This window comes from Epargyreus clarus, unplaced genomic scaffold, assembly GCF_041222505.1.
Source record: "Epargyreus clarus isolate Ecla_fem2 unplaced genomic scaffold, WU_Ecla_fem_2.2 ptg000026l, whole genome shotgun sequence".
Lineage (NCBI taxonomy): Eukaryota > Metazoa > Arthropoda > Insecta > Lepidoptera > Hesperiidae > Epargyreus > Epargyreus clarus.
In genome coordinates, this window is record NW_027332233.1 from 12,115,279 (window position 1) to 12,127,860 (window position 12,582).

Sequence of the window (12,582 nt, forward strand, 5' to 3'; positions counted from 1 at the left end):
CTAAATATAAAATCATTGACTTTAAAAATAACACACATACCTAATGAAAATAGAATAATATTTGACAATGTATGCGTTTTGGAATATTTTAAGCTACAAAAACTAACTATGAATATGTAAATTCAAATAAAGAAGTAACATAAATATTCGCTTGTGTATTTTAATATAGGAACAATACAATGACACGAAATTTCAAATTCTGTTTCGAAAATAAATATTGGTTATGTACTCGTATGGGAGTTGAAATAGCGAAGCGGCAGAATCAAATACGAATAGAATTGAATAAAATAAATCAGATCTAGTGATCATTGGAACAGTTAACTAAATATTTGGAAAATAAACTTCAGTATGCTATTAGTTCATTAAATGGATGGACGAGATTATTGTGGACTTTACATGTAATCAGTTTGCGTTGGACCAGCATCTATCCGGTCAGTACCCTTACCATGAGTTTTTACGTTTTGACAAATATGACTGTTTTGGTATTTGTTTACGTATTGGCCCATACTATTTCCAAGTTCTGACACAATCCGCTAGGGGCGCTGATTGGAATTGTATGGTATAAATACGTAAACAAATACCAAAACAGTCATATTTGTCAAAACGTAAAACTCCTGGTAAGGGTACAGAACGTTAATATAGCAAACATTGTGTGACGGGGAAGTACCACTGTCACACCTACTTCTAACAACTCTACCTTTCCCTGGAAGGGTGCGGATGCAGTTCGTCACGGGTTAGGTGGACTGCAAGCTCGCTTGCTTCTCCAATCACCATTTACTCAATAGATAACAAATAACTTTTTTTAATTTTTTGGCACGTAAAATTATTGAATACCATAATTATTGTTATTATGTAAACAAAATTAACAGATAAAGTGTATATGTTCTCTCCGTTAAGTTTTTTAAAATGTATCTATACAAAAATGCTCTTAAATTTTGTAATATACATATTTACCATCCAAAAAATACTATTCCAGCAGAACCGGTCAAATATATCTGTTGAGTACGGGTTTGCTATAAAAACTCCTATTGAATTTTTCTTCCTGTATTTTCTTTTCTTGACCATTTACAATATTCTTCTATTTTCCGGAGCGTGTCGGACCCTATTTCTAGCCACCTTAAGTGGCAAAGTGAGTGTTACAACCGACGGGGGGCTAACGCAGCAGTCGCTCTTATTCCCGTCTCGCTCACTTCCTATAGCCCTCTCTCTCTAACACGCTATCTCGCTCATACATGTCCCTCTCTTTCTATCCTAGGGGTTTTTATATTTTTCCTTTATTTATTTACATAAAACTTATTTCTAATACATAACAAAACGTAATATAACATAAACCTTAACTAAATAACAATTTATGCATTTAAAAAACAATTTACAATCACAACTTAAGACTATTTTATTCGCCGTCCGCAACATCCTCCCCCCGGCGCAGCTCCGTCGTAGCCCTCCCTATCTGGAGGACGGCGAGCTTCACCACGGGCCTCCTGAAGACTCCTCCCCTGGTCCTCACGTCTGCTGAGCGAACGATGCCGTCGGGTCCCTCGTGCACTCGCTCGACGATGCCGCGTGGCCATGTGTTGCGGGGTAGCGTGTTGTCGACCACGATGACCAGGTCGCCGACCCGTAGTTGTCGTGATGCCCTTGTCTCTTGTCCTCGAGGTATCAGCGTCGGCAGGTACTCCTTGACCCACCGCCCCCAGAACTGGTCCGCCAGCGCCTGTGCTTTTCTCCACACGCTGCGGTCGGCTTCCTCGCAGGGTCCCGTCAGCGGCAGCCCGGTCGACGACCCAATCAGGAAGTGGTTGGGGGTTAGTGCTTCTGAGTCGGCGGGATCCACGGAGACGTGCGTGAGTGGCCGAGCGTTGACACAGTACTCGGCCTCCACCAGTAGCGTTTGAAGGACTTCTTCTTTGGGTGACTTCTCGTTCAGTGTGGTGCTCAGCGCGGTCTTGACTGACCGCACGAGCCGCTCCCATGCCCCGCCCATGTGCGGAGCCCCCGGTGGGATAAAACGCCAGCTGGTTCCATACTGTAGACAGAAGTTATGTAGCTCCGGACCCCATGCCCGGTACGCGTTTCTTAGCTCGACGTCAGCACCTCTGAAGTTCGTTGCGTTGTCTGAGAAGATCACCTGTGGCCATCCTCTTCTGGCGGCCATCCTTCGGAGTGCCATAATTGCCGAGTCGGTCGACAGCGATGACACCAATTCCAAATACACTGCTCGTGTAGTTAAGCAGGTAAACAGTGCGCACCATCTCTTCTCATGTCGGCGCCCAATAGTGACTGTTAGGGGGCCGAAGTAATCCACGCCGCAGTAGTTGAACGGTCGATGCCCTGGACTTGTCCTCTCTTCTGGTAAGTCCCCTCGTGGCGGTGTTTGCGGCGTTGCTTTCCTTATTTTGCAAAATTGACATTCCTTAGCCATTTTCCTTACTGTCGGTCGTAGTCGAAATATAACGTATTTTTGTCGCAGCTCGTTTACGACCCTCTCGTTATTAGCGTGTCCGGCGTTTCGATGGTAGTCCATCACTAGTAGGCGTGTGAAGGGGTGACCACCATCCAATATTATAGGTCGGTTCGAGTGCGTCGACGTCTTAGAGGCTCCTATTCTGCCTCGGGCCTTCAGTGTTCCTTCTTCGATGACGGGGTCCAACTTCGCTAGTTTACTATGCCGGTGTAAGTGCTGTCCAGCCCGCAGTCTACGTAGATCTTCGCCGAAGGAGTCCTGTTGTGCTTGTCGTATCCACCGCAGCTCGGCGTCTTGTATGTGGGAGACTTCTAACAGCAGGCTTCTGTTCTTTGTTCTTAGCTTCTGTACGTAGAGTTGAACTAGCGCTGTGGCCCTTATGAGTCGTCTGTAGGCGGAGAACCTCGTTATGTCCGGCAGGCAGCCCATGCGGTCCGTGATGTCGTCTGTGGTGATGGTGTACGCCGCCTCTTCTGAAGTGTCACTGCTTGTAGCTTCGGTAGGCCATTCCTCCTCTGGTAAGCTCAGGAATGACGGCCCGGTGAACCATCGGTCTGCGCCAGTGATCTTCTTCGTTTCGATTCGCGTGGCGTCGTCGGCTACGTTGTTGGCCGTGGGCACCCATCGCCAATCTTCCACCTGGGACAGCTCGCCTATTTCCGCCAGTCGATGCGCCACGAACGGTGTGTACTTCTTCTTATCGTTCCTTATCCAATGAAGTACCGTCTTGGAGTCCGTCCAGTAGTAGACTCGCCCTGGTTTCCATTCGTGTTCCTTCAGGATGGTGCTCGCCATACGCGCCCCGATGAGTGCTGCCTGTAGCTCCAACCTGGGAATCGTGAGTAATTTCAACGGCGCCACCTTAGCCTTGCCCATGACTTGTACAACTTCCACGGTGCCATCCTTATGGGTGATCCTCCAATACGCCGTGGTTGCGTAGGCCTGTTCACTCGCGTCGTTGAATATGTGCAGCTGTAGCTCTGAGCTCGGAGTCATGTCGCGGCTGTAGCAACGTGGTAAGGCCAAGTTCGAGATGTCTTGTAGTCCGGCGACCCATTGCTGGAACTCTTCGGCTTCCTCCCTAGGTAGCTCTTCATCCCAGCCGACCTTCTTGACCCATAGTTGCTGTAGCAATATCTTCCCGGTGATCGTGTACTGGCTTACGAGGCCCAGGGGATCGTATATTGACATGACGGCGCTCAGTGCTTCACGCTTGGTCGGTGCTCGCTGTTGACACTTGACTTCGGTGGGGACCCTCTTAATGTCCGTATTGAAGCCTATGGTGTCTTCGCTCGGGTTCCACCTTAGTCCCAGGGTCTTCTCCGACTGGTGTGTCGTCAGTTGCACGTTGACATTCTTCGATTTCTTCGTGTCGGGAATACTCGCGAGGACAGCTGGGCTATTGGAGTTCCATCCCCGCAGATTGAAGCTGGCTTGTTCGTGTACATGAATGACGTCCCTTATGACCTTTATAGCTTCCTCTTCTGACTGAAAGCTATCTAAATAGTCATCCATGTAATGGCGTTCCCTTATGGCTCGCGCAGCTTCCGGGTATCCCTCTTCGTAATCGGCGGCATTCTTGTTTCTCACGCTGTGAGCGAGGTACGGCGAACTCGAGGCCCCAAATATCATTGACGTCATCTTGTACTTGCGCGGGGCTTCACTGGACTCGTCCCGCCATAGGAACATCTGGGCTGGTTGATCTTCGCTACGTATCTTCACTCGGAGGAACATTTCTTCTATGTCCGCCGTCACCGCGATCTTCTTTTCGCGGAAACCAAACAGGATCTTAATCAGAGACGCCAACAGGTCGGGCCCCTCCAGCAGGTAGTCGTTCAAGCTGACTCCGTTAATCTTGGCCGCTGCGTCGAATACCATTCGTATCTTGTTTGGCTTGTTAATGTTGACAACCGCGAAGTGAGGTAAGTACCACTTGACGTTACTTCTTTCTTCGTTGCCGTCGCATGCTTCTGCGTAACCCTTCTTCAGCAAGTTAGCCACTTGAGCGCTGTATTCCTTCTTGAATGTGGGCTCATTTTCCATCTTCTTTTCCAATGTGCGTAACCTCTTGTATGCTTGCTCGTAGCTGTCGGGGAGTGTGGGGTTGTCAGTTTTCCAAGGTAGACCCACTTCGAAGTGTCCGTCCTTCCGTCTGGCGGTCGCCTCGAAGATGTCGCTGGCCCTCTTGTCGTACTTGTTAATCTTCTCTTTCGTAGATACGCCGAGCGAGTCCACGTCGAAATGCGACTCGACGAGCTTCTGTAACTGTATGTCGCCCGTGCAGACGTGAAGCACAGCCGCCTGGTCCTGATAGACGAACCTCCTAGGTACCGACCCATGTAGAACCCATCCCAGCTTTGTTCTTGATGCGGCAGGTTCGTTCTTCTTGCCGGCGCGCAGCTGTCGGGACACTATTAAGTGCCAATTGTCGGTGCCTATTAGTATGCGAGGTCGAGCTTCCCCCGTGCTGATTTTCTCCCTTACGACTCGCAGGTGTGCATACCGCTCCAGGTTCTGAGGTACGCGCTGATGATGCAATTGAAGTCCCTTCACCGTGCGGGCTGTCACGGAGTATGCTTCATGTTCGTGTAGACCTTTGATTTGAATCTTGACCGCCTTGCTGTCGATTCTTCTTTGTTCATTGATACCTCTTATGTTTAGAGGTTGGTTCGGTCCGCCGCTGGTGAGGTGACTTGCCAATTCTTCATCTATAAGGGTTACCGTAGACCCCTCGTCCAGGAGGGCGTGCGTCCTTATCTCCCCCCGTGGACCGCTGAGTTTTACTTCACATGTCTTCAATAGCACCGCTCTTGGTGCCACCTTTGATGTGACGCTCATGACCGCTGCGGGTGCACCCTGATCTGTGCACTCAGAAGTCTCCACCCTCCTGGCGGGCTCTGCAGTCTTGTGTAGGATGGCGTGATGCTGCATGCTACACCCGTCGACTCCGCACGGCTTCGCTCTGCATGTGGTTCTACTGTGTCTTCGTGTCATGCATTTGAAGCATAACCGCTGTTCCTTCGCCCAATTCCACCTGTCGTTGATGGTGAGTTCCTTCAGCTGAGGGCACTTCGGAGTGTGATGGCTTGTAGACTGGCATCGTAGACAGCTAGGTGTTCGCTCTTCACGCGTCGATTCACTCGTAGAATAGACCTTCTCCCGAGGTGCTGTCCTCCTTACTGGCCTCTCCCCTCTGAGAAGCCCCGGAGCGCTGTTCCTCGCCGTGTGCGTGTAGCGTAGTACCCTGTCTGCTTCACCCATCAGGAACTCCGAGAGTATTGTGATTTCGTCGCTGTATGCAATCTTCCCTTCGTTGATCGCCGCGTATTCCGCCCATTTGCTCACCAGGTGAGGGCTTAGCTTCTCCATTACATCCCTTATCAGTAATGGATTTCGTAGATAACCACGGTGGTCCACACTCTTCATAGTGTAGACGACGTTCTGTAACTTGATGGCCAATTCATTCAATTCGCTGCTGGAGTTGCCGACCTTGGGGAGTCTCTTCAGTTCTTCCATTGCTTTATCGAAGATATATTCAGGTCGACCGTATTTCATTTCTAGCGTCTTCATTATGCTGTCCGGGTGAGTCGCCGTGTACAGTTGAGAGAGCACTGTCTCTCTCGCTTCCCCACGGAGACTGTTTCGAAGCCGCAATAAATTTTCTGTGGCGCTGAATTTGTAGAGACGCGTCGAATCTTCTACTGCTGCTTTGAAGGGTAGCCACTCCATGACGGACCCGGAGAATGCTGGGAGCTCCGACGTTTGCCGCGGCGGGGGTCGTACGTGCATCATCTTCTCTAAGGCGTTTGCTAATTGTTCGATGCCCCTTCCCCTCTGCCGAGGCCGTTCCTCCCCCCGTACTTCTAACGGGGGAGGTAGGACCTCCTGTTCCCTGTGTACTTGCGTTCCGGCGTGTTCGTGGCTCTTGTTCACCCAGTCGTGTATTCTTTCTTGGTCGCAGATAGTTTCCCCCCTTTCTTCCGCTTCGATCGCAGAGATTTCCGCTTCTAGCCGCTTCTTTACTAACGTCTTCTTTAGTTGTATTCTTCTCTCTTCTAATTCAGCTAGCTCCTTTTCCGCTTCGTATTCGACTAGCCTAACTCGTGCCGCGACGCTGACCGACGAACGATGCGAACGTATACTGGGCGCCGCGCTATATGCCGGAGACGTGGGCCGGCATATAGGCGACTTGGAGCGCGACGGTATCTCTTGCGACGTGGGGTGCTCGGGGTGTGCGGTGCTGCGTACAGGTGAGCGCTCGAGGACCCTTCCTGGTGGGATCCTCCCGACGGATGTACCGGCGGGCGTCCCGGTGAGGACTGCGGTCGATGGCGATCTCGGCGATTCTTCATATATACGGTGGAACAGCCCCCGCCCACCTGGCGGAGGGTGCTCCGATTCGCCGATGCCGGACTCGGAGTGGGTCTTCTTGCTTCGTGTGTTCATTGTAGACGCGCTGGTTGCTTCTTTTTTCTGTATCCGCCGATCGAAGGACCAATGTTGAGTACGGGTTTGCTATAAAAACTCCTATTGAATTTTTCTTCCTGTATTTTCTTTTCTTGACCATTTACAATATTCTTCTATTTTCCGGAGCGTGTCGGACCCTATTTCTAGCCACCTTAAGTGGCAAAGTGAGTGTTACAACCGACGGGGGGCTAACGCAGCAGTCGCTCTTATTCCCGTCTCGCTCACTTCCTATAGCCCTCTCTCTCTAACACGCTATCTCGCTCATACATGTCCCTCTCTTTCTATCCTAGGGGTTTTTATATTTTTCCTTTATTTATTTACATAAAACTTATTTCTAATACATAACAAAACGTAATATAACATAAACCTTAACTAAATAACAATTTATGCATTTAAAAAACAATTTACAATCACAACTTAAGACTATTTTATTCGCCGTCCGCAACAATATCAAAAGAAGCAAGAGTATGAGTGAACCCATATCTTTTTTAAAATATAGATCCTTTCCAATGAGACCAATATTATACCTAAAAAAATTACTCGGCAAAAACTTCACTCATTTCCAAAAACTCTTCGTAACTGCTCCGATTTTCCCTATAATATTTCATGTCCAAGTTTCAAAACCCAGTGACCTGCCGTTCCCAATTTCGGTGTTAAGACCACGAAATCTGTCTCCGTCAGAGGCCGCTGCTCACCGTTTCGTTGTACCAAATTAATGCCTGCACGGCCCGGTTTTAATTTCGCTAGGTGGCGCTGATTTACGATGTCCATATGAAAGAGAAGTATGCGTACCACCTCACAATTAAGAGCTGCACCTTGAAACATGGCGCTCCCGGCACGCTGGTGGAACGCGCGGCAGTTTCGCTATAAATAGGGTGATATAAATTTTGTGGCGTTTGTAGTTGGTTTAGGCTGTTTCACTATAGTAGGGATGAAAAAATCTTGTTTTTTGGAAATTCCCTATCTGACTTATATAGTACCCATTTTAAAATATTTTTACATTTTAAGTTTTAATATTTAAACGTTAGTGACTTGTAATAAATTGCCCAATTTAAACATACCTTCCATTAATGAACACAAACCTAATTTGACATAATATTTGAAACAATTTCATTGCTATCGACCACACTCACTCAATTAGTGGACGAAAACCTAGTCCAATATAATGCGTCATTGAACTTTAATTTTTTTCACAAATTGGGCAGTTAACAGAACGTAATACATTATGTTTTAAGCGAACAGGCTGAGCAACATTAAATATTTATTATCACTTTGCAACTTCCAGAGCGCAATAAATTCCTATCTCACACAATTAACGATTAATTAGTGAAAAGTGTTGGAATTGCTGGAATGAGGCGAACATTTTTAACGTGCAATGAAATTGCACTTGCTCAGTACTGCGCTGTGTGCGTCGCAGCTCTGAGTCAATGAAATTAAGCCCGTGTCGCGCACAATGAGTGATTTATTAGCGGTTAATCGTAACAGAATGTTGCTGTTGTCAAAAATAGGTAAATAATGCTTGCCGATGCAAAACATTAACTCTTTGTTTTGTTTCGCTTGTTTTTTTTAAATAATTACGAGGTTTACATGTATAATAAAGGAGGAATTTTGAAATAAAAATAATAGTAATAATAATTGTTAGAAAATTGAATACCAATCTCACAAATGTAAGCTTACCTCTATACTACAATTGCTTATATTTTATTTTGCAAAAATCACAAAACACAACCTAAGCATACAAAATAATCGCACTAAACTCTACCTTAATAACTAAAACGGAAACGTAGTAAAAATGTTGAGTTACAATGCGACTAATATTATGTATTTCTTAATTGTAACTACTGTATAAAACTTCTAAATACATTAATTCATTACCCGATGTATTTAATATATTTTCTATTCCACTAAGACTTAAGTGCGCAAGCTCGACATTTAATAAGTGTAAGGCGCTTAGCTTCAATCCGCAAGAAAACCTATGTGGCGCGATATATCATTCAGATGCGTCGACCACCCTCCCACGGAAAGGATTTTACGACACCTTGTGGTCTTCCGCCCTTAATTTACTTCCTGATGCATTATTTTTCCACGAAACTGAATTAATTTCACATCTCACTGTATGTAAAGGTAAAGTGCCAATCAATCTGTCATCTTCTATAAATGAAACTAGGAAATCTATAAGCTACAGGTTTTAAAAAAATGTACTTGGTGATAAATACACAATATCATCCTATTCTCACATTACCACCACCTTTCACTCTATTAACATCACATTATGTAATTTTACACATGTAGAATATATAAGTACACACAGAATCAATACGGGCACTTATTTAGTTTCAATTTAATATTTTAATTATATGCGATATAGGTGTCGGTAAAACATAATTCATATTACTATCGTTTTAAAGGTGGAACTGTCCAGTAAATCATAAGCTATCTTGATGCATTATTTATTATCTCCAAAACTAATTAAACATTGTGATAATAGCCATTAATCAATTAAAAGATAATTAACAATGAAACAGTAATTATGTTTATTGTAATAAGCTTATATTTTGGTATTAACCAATAATCCTCGGTAGTATAGTGGTCAGTATCCCCGCCTGTCACGCGGGAGACCGGGGTTCGATTCCCCGCCGGGGAGGTAATTTTTTTTTTGATAAATACATTTTTACCTATAAAGAATAAAGTACTGTACACGATAGTTTAGGTAATACGAGTATATTATATGAATATGAAACTGCGAAAGCATCATCCGATAAAGTTTAAACAATGTAGTTATATTTTATTTGAGTAATACAATCATTTTTTATTTAAGTATCAAATATTATGCTTTTGGTGAATTAACATTTCTTTATTTCTTGATCTTTACTTGAGTCTGTTTGCTGTTTACGTACAATTGAGAATACCATATTGTTATCAGTTGTCGATAGCTTTGTCGTAAGAATCCCGCCATGCGGTAGTCGGAGATTCAGGTGTTCAAGCGAAAGTTAATTTTTTTTGTACCATATATTATTAAATAACAATTATAAATATATTACAACATGATATACATTACTGCAGTATTTGAATATTTTAATCAGTAACCATTGTTTACCTATTTTTGGGACAACAGCAACATTCTGTTACGATTAACCGCTAATAAATCACTCATTGTGCGCGACACGGGCTTAATTTCATTGACTCAGAGCTGCGACGCACACAGCGCAGTACTGAGCAAGTGCAATTTCATTGCGCGTTAAAAGTGTTCGCCTCATTCCAGCAATTCCAACACTTTTCATCAATTAATCGTTAATTGCGTGAGATAAGAATTTATTGCGCTGTGGAACTAGCAAAGTGATAATAAACATTTTAATGTTGTACGGCACTTTAGTTGATACTATTTATTCCGTGTCAAAGTGTTTATTATTTTAATTGACAACTGAAAAATAACAATCTTCTAAAATCGCAGACAATCTTAAAATTTATCTAATATTCATTTTATGATTCTCACTATTACAGTACAACATAATCAGTGTTAATCTAATTGGTACCTCCAACACAGGTATATTTAATCTGGGGTTATGATTATAGAAAGCATTATTTGTCTTACAATATATTATATATCTAAATCTGTCCATTTACTCTCATTGTTGTGTAATGTAACACTAAACTGAAATTCAAGCATCAACGTGAAATGTCAAACGTCAATCATTATCTCATACATGTCATGCTTCTTTAATTAAATGCCTTTAACCATAGTAATTTTGATAGATCGGTTTGTTGTTCCATGTCATAGATGTATAGCCTTAAAATATAATTGTTCCATATCAAACAATCTTTATGTTAACTTTATGTTGGCTTCATCGTCCATAAAATGAGATGTCAACTTTAATCATGAATCTAATGATAAAAATAGAAGTACTAGTATTAAAGTATGATAATACATATCTATTTTTTGTACTGTTTTTGTCTTTAGGTATTTACCATACATTTACAATCAATTCTGATACAGTCTGCTAGGGGCGCTGATTGAAAATGTATGGGCGAATACGTAAACAAATACAAAAACAGGTATTTTTGTAAAAACGTAAATCTCATACTACGGGTAGGTACTTATCGCAACATACAAGCTGACTTTTCGTTAACTTTATGTATGTTCAATCTAGTTTACGGTGAAGTATCTATTCTGAGAATGGACCGTTTTATGCAGTAGTCCACAGGTGCTCGATAAGAGCAAGATCACTGGCACATCCTCCGCTTGATGGAATTGCCGTCTTGGTTGCGTCATGCATAATACCTTTCCAACTAAACCTGCTCAAAATGATAGTTGAAAAGTTACTCGCTAACTATGTTACTTAATCCGTGCAGAATTTTAAACTAGTTTCGTACTTTGGCGTTCGTGTGTTTGAAAAACTGAGAATAATCTATAATGATTTACATATGTTTATTTTGTAAGAAATAAAATGAAAGTAACCTATCACAGGACAGTCATTAGAAACTAATTAGCAATATACAGTGATAGTCCTCAGGGGTAGTGACTCATCCGTGGCCTACCTCAGGTAGGAAACTAAACTTATCTAAGTTTGATTACATATGGCCCATGGACAGCAGTAACCACTTGCCATCTGGTGGACCGCATGCTCGTCCGCTACTCCAGCTACTCCATATTATAAAAAATTAAAAATAAAACTTCATGAATTTTTAATAATAATATATAATAATTTAACAAAATAAATATAAATTTTCTGTATGTCATATAGAAATATATAATGTATATGGCATATGTACTTTTTGCATAGAAATACATACTAGATACGGTCTGCGTTGAACTACTAAATGTACATAGACTGAGAATGGCCATCGGAATCTAAGATATTTCACTAATACACGCATTAATACGTAATGAATCCTCCTTAAGTCATTAGTCATGTATACAATCGACGTGCATTTCACGCTGAGACAATATTGTCATTCAATATGATATGTATTGCGGGATTAATTAGGAAATCCTATATGTCTATTATGTACAAGCATGTATATACATAAGTTTGTATAACATATAATCCACCAGTTAAAGATTGAAAGTTAACTCTGCTAAGTTGACTAATGTATTTAATGATTTTTTTTGAAAGTGCGTTAAGACATTTAAAATTTAGTAAATTTTTTTGACATAGATGACTTTAAAAAGTGTGAATTAAATTATAAATACGGCTATAATATAGAAGAGTTGTTATGGGCTCAAAGCTTTTTATAAGACGATTTAAAATTTTAGTGATCTCTATTAGAAGTTACTGTTAAGAGAAAGGCATCATCTTTAAAAATGAAAATAATATATTACCGCCGAAGACTACCATCACCAATTAAAATTTAAGTCAGTAAACTAAACATACTAACTAGCTCTACAATAAACAAACCTCACAAACTACAAGAAAAACCATACAGAGCATTAAATATTAAGATCTGGTCTCAACCCTCCAGGTGAGTCGCTAAGTCGAGATGCTAACCACAAGCTGCCAGGAGTACGTCCAAGTCCTCTTATAGAAGTTTTAATTAACCACCTCCCTACTTTGATATCGTGACAGCAACAATCAAGCAAGTAAAATGTCATTAAGGAGCCCGATACGTGTATCCTTATTACGTATGGAGAATGTCTATTGAATTATGACATA

The 12,582-nt window shown here is 42.7% G+C and overlaps 1 non-coding gene across 1 annotated transcript; it reads left to right on the forward strand.

Moving 5' to 3' along the window:
* Nucleotides 1–9,503: 9,503 nt before the first annotated feature.
* Nucleotides 9,504–9,575, forward strand: TRNAD-GUC (transfer RNA aspartic acid (anticodon GUC)). Its single transcript has one exon. It is a non-coding gene; the product is annotated as a tRNA-Asp (tRNA).
* Nucleotides 9,576–12,582: the final 3,007 nt, after the last annotated feature.